At 40.9% G+C, this 16,584-nt stretch overlaps 1 pseudogene across 1 annotated transcript; it reads left to right on the top strand.

Moving 5' to 3' along the window:
• Positions 1-6,483: 6,483 nt before the first annotated feature.
• On the top strand, positions 6,484-7,059 carry LOC311113008 (E3 ubiquitin-protein ligase RNF170-like; annotated as a pseudogene). The gene has a single exon. The product of its transcript is annotated as an E3 ubiquitin-protein ligase RNF170-like (transcript).
• The last annotated feature ends 9,525 nt before the right edge of the window (positions 7,060-16,584 follow it).

Genomic DNA, 16,584 nt, shown 5'->3' with positions numbered 1-16,584 from the left:
ATGACCTGACATGACGCCAACAGGGTCACCAGGAGGGATCAGCCAATTAAGTTGAAAGTCCCACCCAGTTGACTACATTAAAAGGGTGGAAGCCCTCAATGCTAACATGGCCATTTGGCCACTAGTGGCCTCTACCGTTCTCTATGGATGGAGCCCACAGCCTATATGATTGAACATTTGCTACGTTGCGTGACGGTTTGTACTGACGAACATTTCCAAAAACTTTCCTTAACATTATTGAACAGACTTTGACGTACGTTTGCTCCATTTGGTGCGTGTGGCTGGGTGTGTCTTGAAGCAACCTAACTAGGGCTGTGGCAGTCATGACATTTTGTCAGCAGGTGATTGTCAAGCAAATAACTGCCGGTCTCACCGTAATTGACCGTTAATTAACATAAAAACATTTAGCATCTCCTGTCTTCCATGCATAGACTACAAGCTACTGATGTAGACCTTTGGAACATCTACATTTTTAAAAGTCTAATAAATCAATGTAATATAGCCTACACCATCACAATAAATCCATTCTTTATTTTAGACAGGTCAAAATAAATATGATAAGAATAACATACTCTCATACTATGTTAGGTCCTGATCTGGCTATGCCATATGGCTGTGGGCTACACTAGTTCATTTAGCAGACAAGATTTGCTTATAATTCCGTAGCATTATTTTATATTATTTTATAGTATGAAGAATACAATTGAACATAACAGAAAAAAATAGAAAGGATATTTTCTCCAAATGATATGAGGGAGCGCGCACATGCAGCTATTCTGTATTGAGCGGTTAACAAAGAAACAGGTACTACTATATGCTTAATTTAGAGTTATTTATGTAACTTTAGTTGTGATACAAATGTTGGGCTATAAGTTTTGATTTTTAATACATTCTAAGGCTGCATGATGGGACTCTAATGATAAATTGAAAAAAGTTGCATGAAAGGCATGAGCTCTGCTTAGTTTTTTGCGCAGGCTGTAGACACTTCATCAGTCTCTCATTCACAATTTGACAAGCACTTGATAATGCCTCAAATGTCCCGTCTGTATCCCCTTTGTGTGGCCATAATCCCCCTAAAAGAATCCAGGCATTTTGCTGCCTGTGTCCATTATGCCCTTGGGTTGAATATAATAATTATAATTCCCTTTTCCTTGCTGTGTGCTGAAGCACCTCTAACTCACATGGCTCTCAGTCACGTGATCGGGTCTTTCTCACAGGCTACAAGTGAAGACAGACACATCCGGGACGCAACTGCGCATGTCCTTATCCAATTCCGAGGCGCATATTGAAGATAATGGAAGAACTGTCCACATTTACTTTTTGTCAGCCAACAAGATGAGTAGGCCTAACAAACAGCAAAGGCACTAGCCTATGTCAATCTACTATCCCCCATAGTTCAAAAGTTGACCTATTCTATTCGAACAGTTGAGGGATGCGATAGATCCCAAATTAATACAACCACTAGCATAAAAAAATCCCTGTTTTAAGCAATGAGCCTGATGCAACAAATGAGAACGTTTAGCTTAAAATGTTAATTAACTATTAGGCTATTTCGTCACATTATAAGCGCAGCAATGCGCACACTGCAGTAGGCTATAAGCGCAAATGTTCCATTAGCAGGAAAACAACATTCTCAAAATTGACCACACATGCAATTATGAATGTAATGCTTTTATTATAAGGTGAATTTTTCTGGTGAAAATTATCTTCCCCAACCTTGAAACTCATGCATTGTGTATGTATGCCAGTTAGGCTCTACACCAATTGTAAAGCGGATTATTGTGCTTCATTTTAAGAAGTTATTTGGCCACTTTAGTTGTGATACAACCTTATCAAAACATATACACTGTAGGCCTATGGAATAGGCTACATGAGGTGTGCGATTATGATTTGAAAAAGTAGCACAAGAAATGCATGCGCTGTTTGCCTTAAACTGGGCATCATTCAAATGTGATAATACGTCATTCAGAAGTGACAGGCTAATATTGTCACGATCACACTATTCTTGATTTAATCTTGTCTTTACGTATACAAAATAATATATGTGTGAAATTTGTTTTGATTTAGAATGGACCACTGTCTCAAAACAGGGGCTGCAGAAAAAACAAACATGTAATCTATGCAGTTAAATAGCGAATGGAGGACGCTTTTCTCATGGTTCATTTCATGCCAGCCAGGTAGGCTATACTCCTGTTTTAAAGAGAAGCAATGTGCTTAACATTAGGACGTTTGAGAAATAAATATAGTAGGCCTAGCCTATAGAAAGATGATGGGATCCTCCTCTTTTTAATAGAGGCCATCTGTGATGAGGTGATTTTGAAGGAGTCAGGTGCAGGAGGGTAAATCACAGAATAACAGGATTTATTCTGAACCACAGAGTTATGCAAAACAGGTGCACTGGAAAATACAAGGCACACGGGGAATATTCCCAGCAATACAAAATACACGGAGTTCCACCGAGCTTCTCTCTCCTCCACAATAAACAATCACACACAAAGACAAGGGGGCAGAGGGAACACTTATACATGTACTGATGAGGGGATATGAACCCGATGTGTGTAATAAACAAGACAAAACAAATGGAATGATGAGATAAGGAGCGGTAGTGGCTAGAAGGCCGGTGACGACGAACGCCGAAGCCTGCCCGAACAAGGAGAGGAGGCAGCCTCGGAGGAAGTCGTGAAACCATCACTCTGTTTTCTCACGCAATTGCATAGCCTATAGAAATGTTGCATAACATGAGCTCATGGGCTCTCCTGAAGTGTTTGATTAGATTTTCGATTACATTTGCATTTATGTCAGAGTGATTAGAGGGACAATAGAGTGTGGAGTACCAGGCAGTTAGCAAGTTTGGTAGGCTACTAATGACCATCAGCAGCATCAGAGCTTGGAGAAGCCTAATTACTGTGACTAAAATGTCACATGGAATTTGACTGCCATCATGACTTGTGACCACCGGTGTGGCGATAATACGGTCACCATAACAACCCTAAACCTCTCCCCGTCTTCCAATTGGTTGTTCAGAAAAATATTGTTTGAACTTTGTGCACTGTTTTTTCATATGGAACGCTGCCCACATCTCAAGGAACAATGGGACCTTGTGGGTAACATACAACTTAATCTGCAAAGTATAGAAGTGTTGGTGACTTTTGATATTTTAACACTTCAATGACGATCATAGTCTTTGCGAAGATATACTTCTATCCATGCTCAAGGTTGTTGGTCAGATGTTGGCTGCGTTTCTAAAGCATTTAGCCATCACTTATTTTTTTCAGATAAAATATTGACGATGATGTTTATTAGTGTCACCAGTAGGCAGGGCCATGCACAGACCTTTCACGTGGCAGGTGCAAAAAATAATAAAAATAAATGACTTTCATAATTAATATCTCGAAAGTCATTTCATACCAACTGCCTCTGTAGCAGAATCTATTAGTATAATACATGTTTTTTGCCCTAATGGTTTTAATTGCACGAATTAAGGCTCACATTATTTGTATTTTCATGTATACATATGAGACACGCCAATTATATGTATTTTAACCAGTTATATTTTATGAAGTTCGTAGTTGAATGTCGAATGCTAACCGCTAGCTAGCTTAGCACTAGCCTGCCCAATTCGCCCTAACTATTTTTAGCTCCTGTGTTAGCTGGTCTGTGGGTTTTTGTTAGATTAATATGTATGCCTCTTCTATAATTTGTTTTACTAGTAGCCTGTATAAAGAGAGAGTTGTAGCCTATGTAATACAAGCGTGGTATTGTAGTGGTTTTGTTCACCACCACCAGACCATATATTTGTGTTATCACTAAGTTCATGAATAGCTGAGAGCTATATGTCATTGAGAAAGACGTTCATGTAATTGTGAATGTTTTTAATTCAAATTAATGTTTATCAGATATGTTTATCAGATATATATGTATCCTATTTCATGGTGTCCCATACCTGAGACGTGTTACACAGGCTCAACGAAACAATCTGTTTGTGCATCACCCAAAAAGCAGTTGCCTACATTTGCAATTGAACCTCAACTCACCTGTTGTAAAAATACATTAAAATGAAAGAGAATTTAAATACAGTAGCTACTTAAGTTTGTTTGGGTGTGATCCATGCATTAATTGTATTTAGCTGGCCCAAAGAACTAGCTAGATGTACTATAGTTACTATGTGCATAATCATCTACTGTATGTTTCCCACATTTTCATTCTCATTGTATTCACAGTGAGCCTGGGAGGAGAATTCAGAACCCTGCATTACCTCAACACCAGGTAAGGAAGGGGAAAGGAGAGGTACAGTGCCTTCCTTGCAAAAGTATTCATTGGCGTTTTTCCTATTTTGTTGCATTACAACCTGTAATTGAAATGGATTTTTATTTGGATTTCATGTAATGGACATACACCCAATAGTCAAAATTGGTGAAGTGAAATGATGCTATGAAGCCCCTAAATAAGATCTGGTGCAACCAATTACCTTCAGAAGTCACATAATTACTTCAATAAAGTCCACCTTTGTGCAATCTAAGTGTCACATGATCTCAGTAAATATACACCTTTTCTGAAAGGCCCCAGAGTCTGCAACACCACTAAGCAAGGGGCACCACCAAGCAAGTGGCACCATGAAGACCAAGGAGCTCTCCAAACAGGTCAGGGACAAAGTTGTGGAGAAGTACAGATCAGGGTTGGGTTATAAAAAACATCAACACTTTGAACATCCCAAGGAGCACCATTAAAAAATGGAAAGAATATAGCACCACAACAAACCTGCCAAGAGAGGGCCGCCCACCAAAACTCACGGACCAGGCAAGGAGGGCATTAATCAGAGAGGCAACAAAGAGACCAAAGATAACCCTGAAGGAGCTGCAAAGCTCCACAGCGGAGATTGGAGTATCTGTCCATAGGACCACTTTAAGCCGTACACTCCACAGAGATGGGCTTTACGGAAGAGTGTCCAGAAAAAAGCCATTGCTTGAAGAAAAAAATAAGCAAACACGTTTGTTGTTCGCCAAAAGGCATGTGGGAGACTCCCCAATCATATGGAAGAAGGTACTCTGGTCAGATGAGACAAAAATTGAGCTTTTTGGCCATCAAGGAAAACGCTATGTCTGGCGCAAACCCAACACCTCTCATTACCCCGAGAACACCATCTCCACAGTGAAGCATGGTGGTGCCAGCATCATGCTGTGGATATGTTTTTCATTGGCAGGGACTGGGAAACTGGTCAGAATTGAAGGAATGGTGGATGGTGCTAAATGCAGGGAAATTATTGATGGAAACCCGTTTCAGTCTTCCAGAGATTTGAGACTGGGACGGAGGTTCACCTTCCAGCAGGACAATGACCCTAAGAATACTGCTAAAGCAACACTTTAGTGGTTTAATGGGAAACATTTAAATGTCTTGGAATGGCCTAGTCAAAGCCCAGACCACAATTCAATTGAGAATCTGTGGTATGACTTAAAGATTGCTGTACACCAGCGGAACCCATCCAACTTGAAGGAGCTGGAGCAGTTTTGCCTTGAAGAATGGGCAAAAATCCCAGTGGCTAGATGTGCCAAGCTTATAGATGCATACCCTAAGAGACTTGCAGCTGTACTAGCTACAAAACGTTGCTGTACAAAGTATTGACTTTGGGAGGGTGAATAGTTGTTCACGCTCAAGTTTTCTGTTTATTAGTCTTATTTCTTGTTTGTTTCACAATAAAAAATATTTTGTATTTTTAAAGTGGTAGACATGTTGTGTAAATCAAATGATACAAACCCCCCCAAAATAAGGAAACAAAATAGGAAAAATGCCAAGGGGGGTGAATACTTTCGCAAGCCACTGTAATTGTACCATAGGGAGAGAGAGGACATGCAATCTTAATTATTCATTTCTCGATTCCTTGCATCATATCTCCTCACCTCCTTTTCAACTGTACCAGAGTATGTAAGTTGGGAGCAGTAATACTGACACGAAAATTGTTATATTTACATTTGACATTTTAGTCATTTAGCAGATGCTCTTATCCAGAGCGACTTACAGTAGTGAGTGCATACATTTTCGTACTGGTCCCCAGTGGGAATCGAACCCACAACCCTGGCATTCCAAGCGCCATGCCAAACTTGCTCCGACCATTATGAAATGTAATGTGATTAATTATTTAGCTTTCCCCTTCATCCCAGAAACGGATCCGTGGGGGAAGCTGCGCTCTTCTAACCTGCACAGTTTTCCCCACTGTCTGAACGTTTCAACACAATATTGAAATATGACACAATTGTAACATAATTTCTTTCAATTGATATTTAATAAATCTCTATTAGGTTCAATGTTATTAAACTGAAGCGGAAAGATTGACATTTATTAAACCGGTGCTTATTTTGTCTCAAGCAGGTTACGTGGGGACTGGGAGAAGGGGACACTTAAGGGGATTCTACTCGGACAAACCCATCAGGCCCATGTTGCATGTTTGTGTAGTGGATAGGTAGTGCAGGATATGAGTGGGTGTAATGGATGAAAACTATTGGACTTCTAAGAATGCTCTGCAGAGATGATCAACAAAACATCCACCCAGAGAACCAGGAGCATGTGTGTGCTGTTTGGGAGTAGCTTCAGTCAGAGCAGGAAAAACCCAGCTGAGCCCAGGCTTCAGTTGTTCCGGTATAATTGTGTATTGGCGGTCTGAGATTTGGCTTGGTGCTATTAACTGTCCCATCTGTGGAGAAATGGTTACATTGCTTTTCCTGCTCTTTCAAGACCACAGCTCACTGCAGTAGGTCCAGGATGGGCAGGCTGAGTGGATACTCATCTTGCGGGATCTCAGCAACTACAACCGGTGGGTCTCAGGCCAGCCCAGATCTCTCATGGATCGCCCTGCGGGACGTCCCCACACTGCTGCGCCATGCCTTCAGGGAGATGTTCTCCGTGGGTGGCCTCTTCTGGACGTATCCTGTGTCTGGTGGGGCGCTTATCTACCTGGCCTCTCCGCTGGACTTCATCCCCAAGGCCCTGTTCGGCCTGCTAGGCTTCATGGATGACTCCTTTGTAATCTTGCTCCTCTTCACCTACATCTCCATCATGAAGTGGTGACTCAGACTGGCAGGTTGACAAACAGCCACTGGACAGGAGTATGCAATCAGTCAAATACCTCTTTGTATCATGTCAGGTCAAACACACTGTGACGGTCAATGCTCTATATCTAGCGCTTTGGCCTTCCATGGGGCCCTCATAAAAGTCCCTGATAAAAGTCCCTTTAATCAGGGGGACTTTATCAGGGCGGTGTGGGGGAGGGATATCAACAAAAAAGCATTGTTCTTTTGGTAAGGGTATTGGAGCAATACACAAATAAAATAAATCACAATATTGGATTGTTTCATCACATGATCAGATCTGATGTCGTTCTGTTGAACTGGCTGATCTGAAGATAAAAAAAAATGCATGTTTGCAGCTATAGGTTTTTTTATACATTTGGGTGTGTTTGAGAAGTACAATGTAATCTGGTATATTAAATGTGAAGTTCTCTCCCTCTCGAAACATAATAATAATAATAATAATAATAATAATAATAATAATAATAATAATAATAATAATAACAATAATAATAACAATAATAATAATAATAATAATAGAAACGTCACAAACACAGTCAGATCTGTTGAACTTTGTCACCACACAGTAGTTGACACTTTGACTTGGAGTTTTCCTATTTTGTTGCATTACAATCTGTAATTTAAATGAATTTTTATTTGGATTTAATGTAATGGACATACACAAAATAGTCCAAATTGGTGAAGTGAAATGAAAAAAATAACTAAAAAAATTACAAATTACAAAATTTATAACGGAAAAGTAGTGCGTGCATATGTATTCACCCCCTTTGCTATGAAGCCCATAAATAAGATCTGGTGCAACCAATTACCTTCAGAAGTCACATAATTAGTTAAATAAAGTCCCACGTTGTGCAATCTAAGTGTCACAGGATCTGTCACATGATCTCAGTATATATACACCTGTTCTAAAAGGCCCCAGAGTCTGCAACACCACTAAGCAAGGGGCACCACCAAGCAAGCGGCACCATGAAGACCAAGGAGCTCTCCAAACAGGTCAGGGACAAAGTTGTGGAGAAGTACAGATCAGGGTTGGGTTATAAAAAAATATCTGAAACTTTGAACATCCAATTGAGCACCTTTAAATCCATTGTTAAAAATGGAAAGAATATGGCACCACAACAAACCTGCCAAGAGAGGGCTGCCCACCAAAACTCACAGACCAGGCAATGAGGGCATTAATCAGAGAGGCAACAAAGAGACCAAAGATAACCCTGAAGGAGCTGCAAAGCTCCACAGTATCTGTCCATAGGACCACTTTAAGCCGTACACTGCACAGAGCTGGGCTTTATGGAAGAGTGGCCAGAAAAAAGCCATTGCTTGAAGACAAAAATAAGCAAACACATTTGGTGTTCGCCAAAAAGGCATGTGGGAGACTCCCCAAGCATATGGAAGAAGGTACTCTGGTTAGATGAGACTAAAATTGAGCTTTTTGGCCATCAAGGAAAACGCTATGTCTGGCACAAACCCAACAGCTCTCATCACCCCAAGAACACCATCCCCACAGTGAAGCATGGTGGCGGCAGCATCATGCTGTGGGGATGTTTTTCATTGGCAGGGACTGGGAAACTGGTCAGAAATGAAGGAATGATGGATGGCTCTAAATACAGGGAAATTCTTATGTGCTAAGCTTATATCAAATCAAATCAAATCAAATTGTATTGGCCACATGCGCCGAATACAACAGGTGCAGACATTACAGTGAAATGCTTACTTACAGCCCTTAACCAACAGTGCATTTATTTTTAATAAAAAAGTAGAATAAAACAACAAAAAAAGTGTTGAGAAAAAAAGAGCAGAAGTAAAATAAAATAACAGTAGGGAGCCTATATATACAGGGGGGTACCGGTGCAGAGTCATATTATAGAGACATACCCCAAGAGACTTGTAGCTGTAATTGCTGCAAAAGGTGGCTCTACAAATTATTGACTTTTGGGGGGGGAATAGTTATGCACGCTCAAGTTTCCTTTTTTTTCTTCTTATTTCTTGTTTGTTTCACATTAAAAAACTATTTTGCATCTTCAAAGAGGTAGGCATGTTGTGTAAAAGAAATGATACAAACCCCCCAAAAATCTGGTTTTGCAAGCCACTGTAACATTGGGATATAGTCAATATCTCTTCCCCCCTTCAACCATTGCTAGTACACTGAGTGTACAAAACATTAAGGACACCTTCAATTTGTCACGGCATGGACTCTACAAGCTGTGGAAGGCATTCAACAGGGATGCTGGCCCATGGTGACTCCAATGTTTCCCACAGTTGTGTCAAGTTGGCTGGATGTCCTTTGGGTGGTGGACCATTCTCGTTACACATGGACAACTGTTGAGCGTGAAAATACCAGCAGCGTTGCAGTTCTTGACACAAACCAGTGTGCCTGGCATCAACTACCATACCCCATTTAAAGGCAATTAAATATTTTGTCTTGCCCATTCACCCTCTGAATGGTACACATACACAATCCATGTCTCAATTGTCTCAAAGCTTAAAAATCCTTCTTTAACCTCTCTTCTTCCCTTCATCTACACTGACTGAAGTGGATTTAACAAGTTTCTTAAAACATTTGTAGTCATTTCGCAGACCCTCTTACCCAGAGCAACTTACAGTTAGTGAGTGCATACATTTTTTTTTTTTTCATCCAACAAGTGACATCAATAAGGGATGATAGCTTTCACCTGGATTCATCTGGTCAGTCTATGTCATGGAAAGAGCAAGTGACCTTAATGCTTTGTACACTCAGTGTATAGATTACAGGAGCTGATGGTAATGAATAATATAATGTAATGTACCGTATTATAAGGGAAAATCAATAATATTTCATGCATCCAGTAGCTGGCAGCAATTCTCATACCCCCATCTTTGTTTACAAATCACACAAAAAATAAACAACACACGGACAACATTACGGTAGATCAGTCAATAACAGCTCATATTAGAATTACGTTTAGTTTCGCTGACACGAGCAAAGCGGGGTTTAGCCATAATTATTACTTTGGGGCTGTGGTAAATAGTGAAGACCATGTACACGAGCTCCATCTGATTCATGTTCATTTCCTTATTACGCACGACAAGCAAAGTCAAACTCTCGTGAGAAGGGTCTGTCTGTCTTGGCGGCATAGTCTACCATAGAGCCATTAAGAAGAAGTAAGGGGCAAAGACAGGTGCCAATGAGAAGAAAGAAGGGGTTTTGTCAGGGAACGCCCCCTTGTAATGGGCCACCCACTTGTCAGGGAACTCCCCCTGGACACTTGTAAAAACATTCACTGTTACAACCACCACTAGGAGTTCCCATGGTCAGAGAAGGGGCACAGTAACTACCCCACACCCCACTGACCCCTTGCACCCAACTCTGTCATCTCCCTCCAGCACGCGGGCATATAGATATTACTCATATAGATATTACCCCACCCACCCAATCACATCTCTATCAGTGATTCATCCAATTAACCAGCCGCCATACCAAAGCCTCCAAAACTTCAAAAGAAAGTCCTAAAGAGAACTACTGTGAGCTTTTCTATGGGATGATGCATATTAGGCTAGCAGCAGTGGCGGTAGGTTGAAGGAGGGGGAGCATGAAGGGGTGAAGAGTAGATGTGGTTAAACTAGAGCCATTTTCTGTCATTTCATAATACCAGTGTCAACACATGCACCAGCCACAGCCCCACCCTCCCCACATCTCTCCTCTCCCTCTGCTAGCAAGGGCTTGTCAGAAAAGAAATGTCTCAGTCAGAAAAAGCCCCTGATAAAAACAATGCTCCGGCTTATTCCTCCCAAATTACCAAGTCAGAGAGGGTAACACTAGAGGCATGATTAGGGATCCGGAGGACGGAATAATGGCGATGAATTACCCTCCCCTTCCTGTGACCTAAGAATGTGCAAAGCGTACTAAATCTGCCTGTGTCAACTGCTGTCTGTTATTTGCATGCATTAAAGCTGGCCGGAGAGTCAGTCAGTCAGGAGCAGTTTGGTAGGGTTCCCCTTTTTGTGTCAGAGAAGATTGCCATCCAATTGTTTTTGTGGATATAGTGTCTCTACAGCAAAAAGTGTCAACGTGACAGATGAACCTGTAATTTTTAAGTGCACAGCTAGGCTACTCTCTCCATCACTATTTTATTTGTGTGTGTGTGTGTGTGCGTGTGTGTGTGTGTGCATGTGTGTGTGCATGTGTGATGTGTTTGTACTGTCCCACTGTTCGGTATAAAATAAGAAGACAACAGCTCAGTGATTCTGAGCTCCCTGTCAAAAACATGGGGGACGAGAATCAAAAACGAAAGAAAACACCCAGCCAGCCCCAAAATAAATTTATATTTTCCAGCTCAGCTCAACGCTTCCCTGAAGCAGGTATGAAACTTCAAAATGGCTCCCATTCTTCACATCATAGTGGGCTCTCCATGTTCTCCTCCGTCTCTCACACTCTTCACTTTTCTCTCTCTCCCTCTTTCTATCTCTCTCACATCCCCGATTGGGCACTCTGTCTAGCTGAGGTATCTGCTGTCATTCTTTTGCCCATTTTTCGCTAAGACATGATGTCTATCTCCAACTGCAATATACAGTGGGGTCCGGAATTATTTACACTCTTGATAAAGATGATCAAAATTAATGTATAGAATAAGTAATTCAAATACGGAACAATATTGTATGCAAAAAAAAGGGAAATTATATTATTTTATACTAATACAATTGCTCAGAGAAAGAGATTATTTTTAAAACAAGTAATATTTTATTTTCTCTCAAAAAGGTAGGTCTCATAATAATGGCTGGAGCGGCGCAAATGGAATGGCATCAAACTACATGTGTTTGATGTATTTGATACTATTCCACTAATTGCGCTCCTTGCCATTACCACGAGCCCGTCCTCCCCAATTAAAGTGCCACCAACCTACTGTGCTTTCAATACCTCACCATGCGAGGATAACGACACTGAGCCTTTTTCTAAAATGTTTTATGAGTTGGAGAGTAAATTGGGAGGGATCTTAGACCATTCCTCCATACAGAATCCTTCCAGATCCTTGATATCCTTCATCTGTGCTTATGGACTACCCTCTTCAGATCAAACCACAGGTTTTCAATGTGTTTCAAGTCCAGAGACTGAGATGACCACTGCAAAATGTAGATTTTGTGGCCAATTAATTATTTATTTGTGGATTTTGATGTATGCTTGAGGTTATTGTCTTGCTGGAAGATCCACGTGCGGCCAAGTTTCAGCCTCCTGGCAGAGGCAACCCACTGGGCACAGACGTCAATTCAATGTCTATTCCATATCGGTTCAACGTAATTTCATTGAAATTATGTGGAAACAACCTTGATTCAACCAGTGTGTGCCCAGTGGGAACCAGTTATTTAGCTAAGTTCATGATGCCGTTGACCTAACAAGGGCGTCAGGACCAGTGGAAGCAAAATAGCCCCATAACATCAAAGATCCACCACCATATTTTACAGTAGGTATGGGGTTATTTTCTGCTTATGAATTCTGATTTCGACGCCAAACCCAAGTTTCACATTTTATTAGACGTATGTAAGGGATAGTCATGGTACACCATCCAAAGAAATGCTTATTTGCAGGTTCCTTTTCGACAATGCAACAACAATATGAAATAATAAAAGATAAGAATACGAACATAAAGTAAATGGCTAAGTAGAATACAATATAATAAATATTTTAGCTTAAATATAATTCCGGAACGCACAATTTATAGTCCAATAGTTACACATGTTTTTTGGGAAGAGGGGATTGAGGGGCAGGTGTTTAAATTGTGCAGCATTTTACAATCATAATAAGAGTCTGCTAACAGCAGTCGTGATGTGTGTGTAGCATGAACGTGTATGTGTGTGTGTGTGTGTGGGTGTGTGCGTGCGTGAGTAAATGAGTGCATGTGTGCTAATGTGCGGAGAATCAGAGCATTTGGTCAGTCCAGTTCAAGTGTTCCACAGTCTGATGGCTTGAAGATAGAAACTGTCTCTGAGCCTGTTGGTATCAGACCTCATGCCCGCCTGCCCGGCGGTAAGGGAGTGAACAGCTTGTGGTTGGGGTGTGTGGGGTCCTTGATGATGCTACGGGTCTTCCTCACGTACCGTTTCGAGTAGATGTCCTGGATGGGTGGGAAAACGGTCCCAGTGATGTACTGGCGTGTCTTCACCACCCGTTGGAGGACCAAGTGGTCATGGACGGAACAATTCCCATTCCAGGCTGTGATGCAACCAATCAGGATGCTCTCGATGGTTCAGTGGTAGCATTTGGAGAGGGCCCAGGATGGCCTGACGAATTTCTTCAGCTGCCTTAGGAAGTAGAGACACTGTTGCGCCCTCTTCGCAAGACTGGAGGTGTTGTTGGTCCATGTCAAATCCTCTGTGATGAGGATGCCGAGGAACTTAAAACTGTTGACTCTCTCTTCTCCCACGACTGGTGTCATGATGAATCTGTTTGGCAATGTTATTTGCCAAATGTTATCACATGTATGGCGTCCACTTGTAAAATGACTGGAGATCTTTCAAATAGTATTACATGTATATGGTGTCCATTTGCACAGTGACTTGGGATCTTTCATTTTACGCCAAATACTTTTTGAAAAGCATTAGAACCTTGGGCACTCCAGGCATGAGCTACAACACGTCTATTGTTTCACCTATTACACGTTCTATGACCATCCATGAATAGTCTGGAAAATCCATTCACTTTTCCCTCCTTTTCCCTCCCCTTCGCCCCCCAATATCCCAGGTGGTTTCATCACCAGTGGCCAACATTGAGCCAGAAATTGCCATTTTCATTTGGTAATTGGTTATCTTGACATTTTGAAGCAGGCCCATACATTGTTTGTTCCTTTTGTGAGTGGGGTGATGATTAGCTGAGCTCATCCCTTTCTAAAAATATCTGATTTCATTTAGCAAAATACACGGCTGGCATTATTTTTGAGGGATTCATTAAAACACCGTTTTTGCCCCTCCTGAACTCACCCCATAGAAAACTTCTGTGGATCTTCTATCTGGGTGCTGTTTATCCTAAGAAAACCTGGAGAAATGATAGCTATGATAGGTACTTGTGGAGCACTCCTGGGGGATTGAATTACATTTTATTTGTGCTTTATTGTAATGCATTGCCTGCCTATTCATCTACTTTTCCATACCCCTAAGGGATCTATGATATAGGCTAAACCACAATACAATACAATATCTCGAATCTGAATTAGCAAGGGAAGTCGCATTAGCTGAGTGAAAATAACAGCTACTACAATGTCCTTGGTAAATTATTTCAGATAAGCTACGTTCACAGACATACTAGAGTTCAATCTCTCCACGATGCTCATCTCAGTAATTCATTTGACATCCTCATGAAATGGAAAATATAGATTTTCAATGAATTAGTACACAGCCCAAAAAAATGTATACAGCACTGACTGAGCATGTCAAAGTAAAAATAGTATTTCCCCTGTCCTTACAAAAACATTTCATGCATTCATTTAAAAACAAGATAAAACAAGACCAATGTGAGCGAGGCAGGAAGACTGCTCCACAGTGGCTATTGTTATCACAGCTAATTATAAGATAAGACTTCCTACTAGCACTTGGGAAACTGGGTATTACCACGAGATAATGACAAGTCTGAATTTGATGCAGTATTCATATTCCGTGTCATTACCATTTGTAAAGAGGCATGCTTCATGAATAGAGGGAAAAAGCTGAGTGGCAGATGAACAACCACAGAGGAGGAGGGGCCTCATTGAATATTCAACACTTATATACAGGGAGGAAGTTTGCATAACTTTGTATGTATGTACAACTGTGATGGAGCTTACACAGTACCTCTCATCTCCACCCCTTTACCAGCAACTAACTATCATACCCCCCTCATCCACTATTTTATGTAATCCCCACCTGGATGATACCGGAATGAAAATCATAATTGTGTTTCACTAGTGTTTGAATTATATGTATTTCTAGTAATGTTGGGTATTCCCAATATTAGCTGTGAACATCATTAAATATTATGTTTATTTCTAGCATTGTGAAAACATTTCCATATTGATTCCCATCAGTGGTGGTTGGTGCTGTTTAAGACTGAGGAGGACACATTTTTTATGAGCATGGCCTTATTTCTATTACAGCATACTGGATGACTCTCATTCATATTCCATTCACCCAGCTCAATGTATCATCGATAGGTTTAGGATACAATAATACTCAAATGTTCCCTATACCCATCATGAGGTTGCTACAACCTAGCTTATGAATGAAAGTTTATAACGTAGGTGGACATGTCGAGAGACAAATTGGAGGAATCAAGGTGGCAGATAGTGACACATTGAATAACACCTTGCACACCCTTTGCTGCATCTAGTATAATCATTAGTTGCAACCAAAACTAGAGTTTCTGTTGGACAAATTGAGGTAGATCTATCCCCATTTCGTTCCGTTTGCTTTCAACAGAATCGGTGGAATGAATACACCCCTGATCACCAACACACACAGTTCACTTTCATAGCAGCCACATGCAAACAGCATCATCACTTTGCTCATTGAAGAATTCCTCCTCTCACCTTTTCCCTTCGCTTGTGGACTGCAGTGCACAACACAACAGCTGTCTGTGACCACGCAAAAAAAACTCTCCAAGCCTTCATACCATAACCGCTAACTGCTTCACACAGCCTACATTGTTGTCACCATATTAGCTAATGTCATAGTCAACATAGCTAATAGAACTAACGTGTTAGTAAACCCTCTACAATCATGCAGTACAGTGTACAGCAAGCAGTTTAGCAGTTACACCGGCGGGCCCCGGTGGCAATAAATTAATGAAACTGAAAGCTTACCTTGACTTGGAAGAGTTCCAGCGTTGGATAGCCTTAGCCAGCTAGCTAACATAAATAGCATTACTCTCTGTTTGAGCCGGGTGTTTGAGTAGGCTAAATTAGCTAACTGCATTAGTTGCTTCTCCATAATTTCTGAAACAATTAATTTGTTCAAAACTGTTCAACTATTGTATTTCTCTCTCTTTGAGTCAACTACTCGCCACATTTTATGCACTGCAGTGCTAGCTAGCTTATGCTTTCAGTACTAGAGTAATTCTCTGATCCTTGATTGGATGGACAACATGTCAGTTCATGCTGCAAGAGCTCTGATAGGTTGAAGAACCTCCTCTGGAATTCAACATAATTACTGTGTAAGTCTAAGGAAGGGGGTGAGAACCATGAGCCTCCTAGTTTTTATATTGAAGTCAATGTACCCAGAGGAGGACGGAAACTAGCTGTCCTTCGGCAACACCATAGTGCTACCCCAGAGAGTGCTGTTGAGGCTACTGTAGACCTCAATTGCAAAACAGTGTGTTTTAATCAGTTATTTGGTGACGTGAATATATTTAGTAGGATTTTCTCTAAAAATGATAACTTTTTTAATGTTTCACTATTTATATTTTTCTGAAATTCACTGAGTAGGATGGTCCTCCCCAGAAAAATATAAATAGTGAGGAAACTCCACTGATTCACATGTATTGTATTAGCATTGTCTCTGAATCCACAAT

The sequence above is a fragment of the Coregonus lavaretus genome (assembly GCF_964263955.1).
Source record: "Coregonus lavaretus genome assembly, chromosome: 39".
NCBI lineage: Eukaryota > Metazoa > Chordata > Actinopteri > Salmoniformes > Salmonidae > Coregonus > Coregonus lavaretus.
The sequence above is the reverse complement of the archived record's forward strand: the minus strand, read 5'-3'. Positions and strand labels throughout refer to the sequence as shown.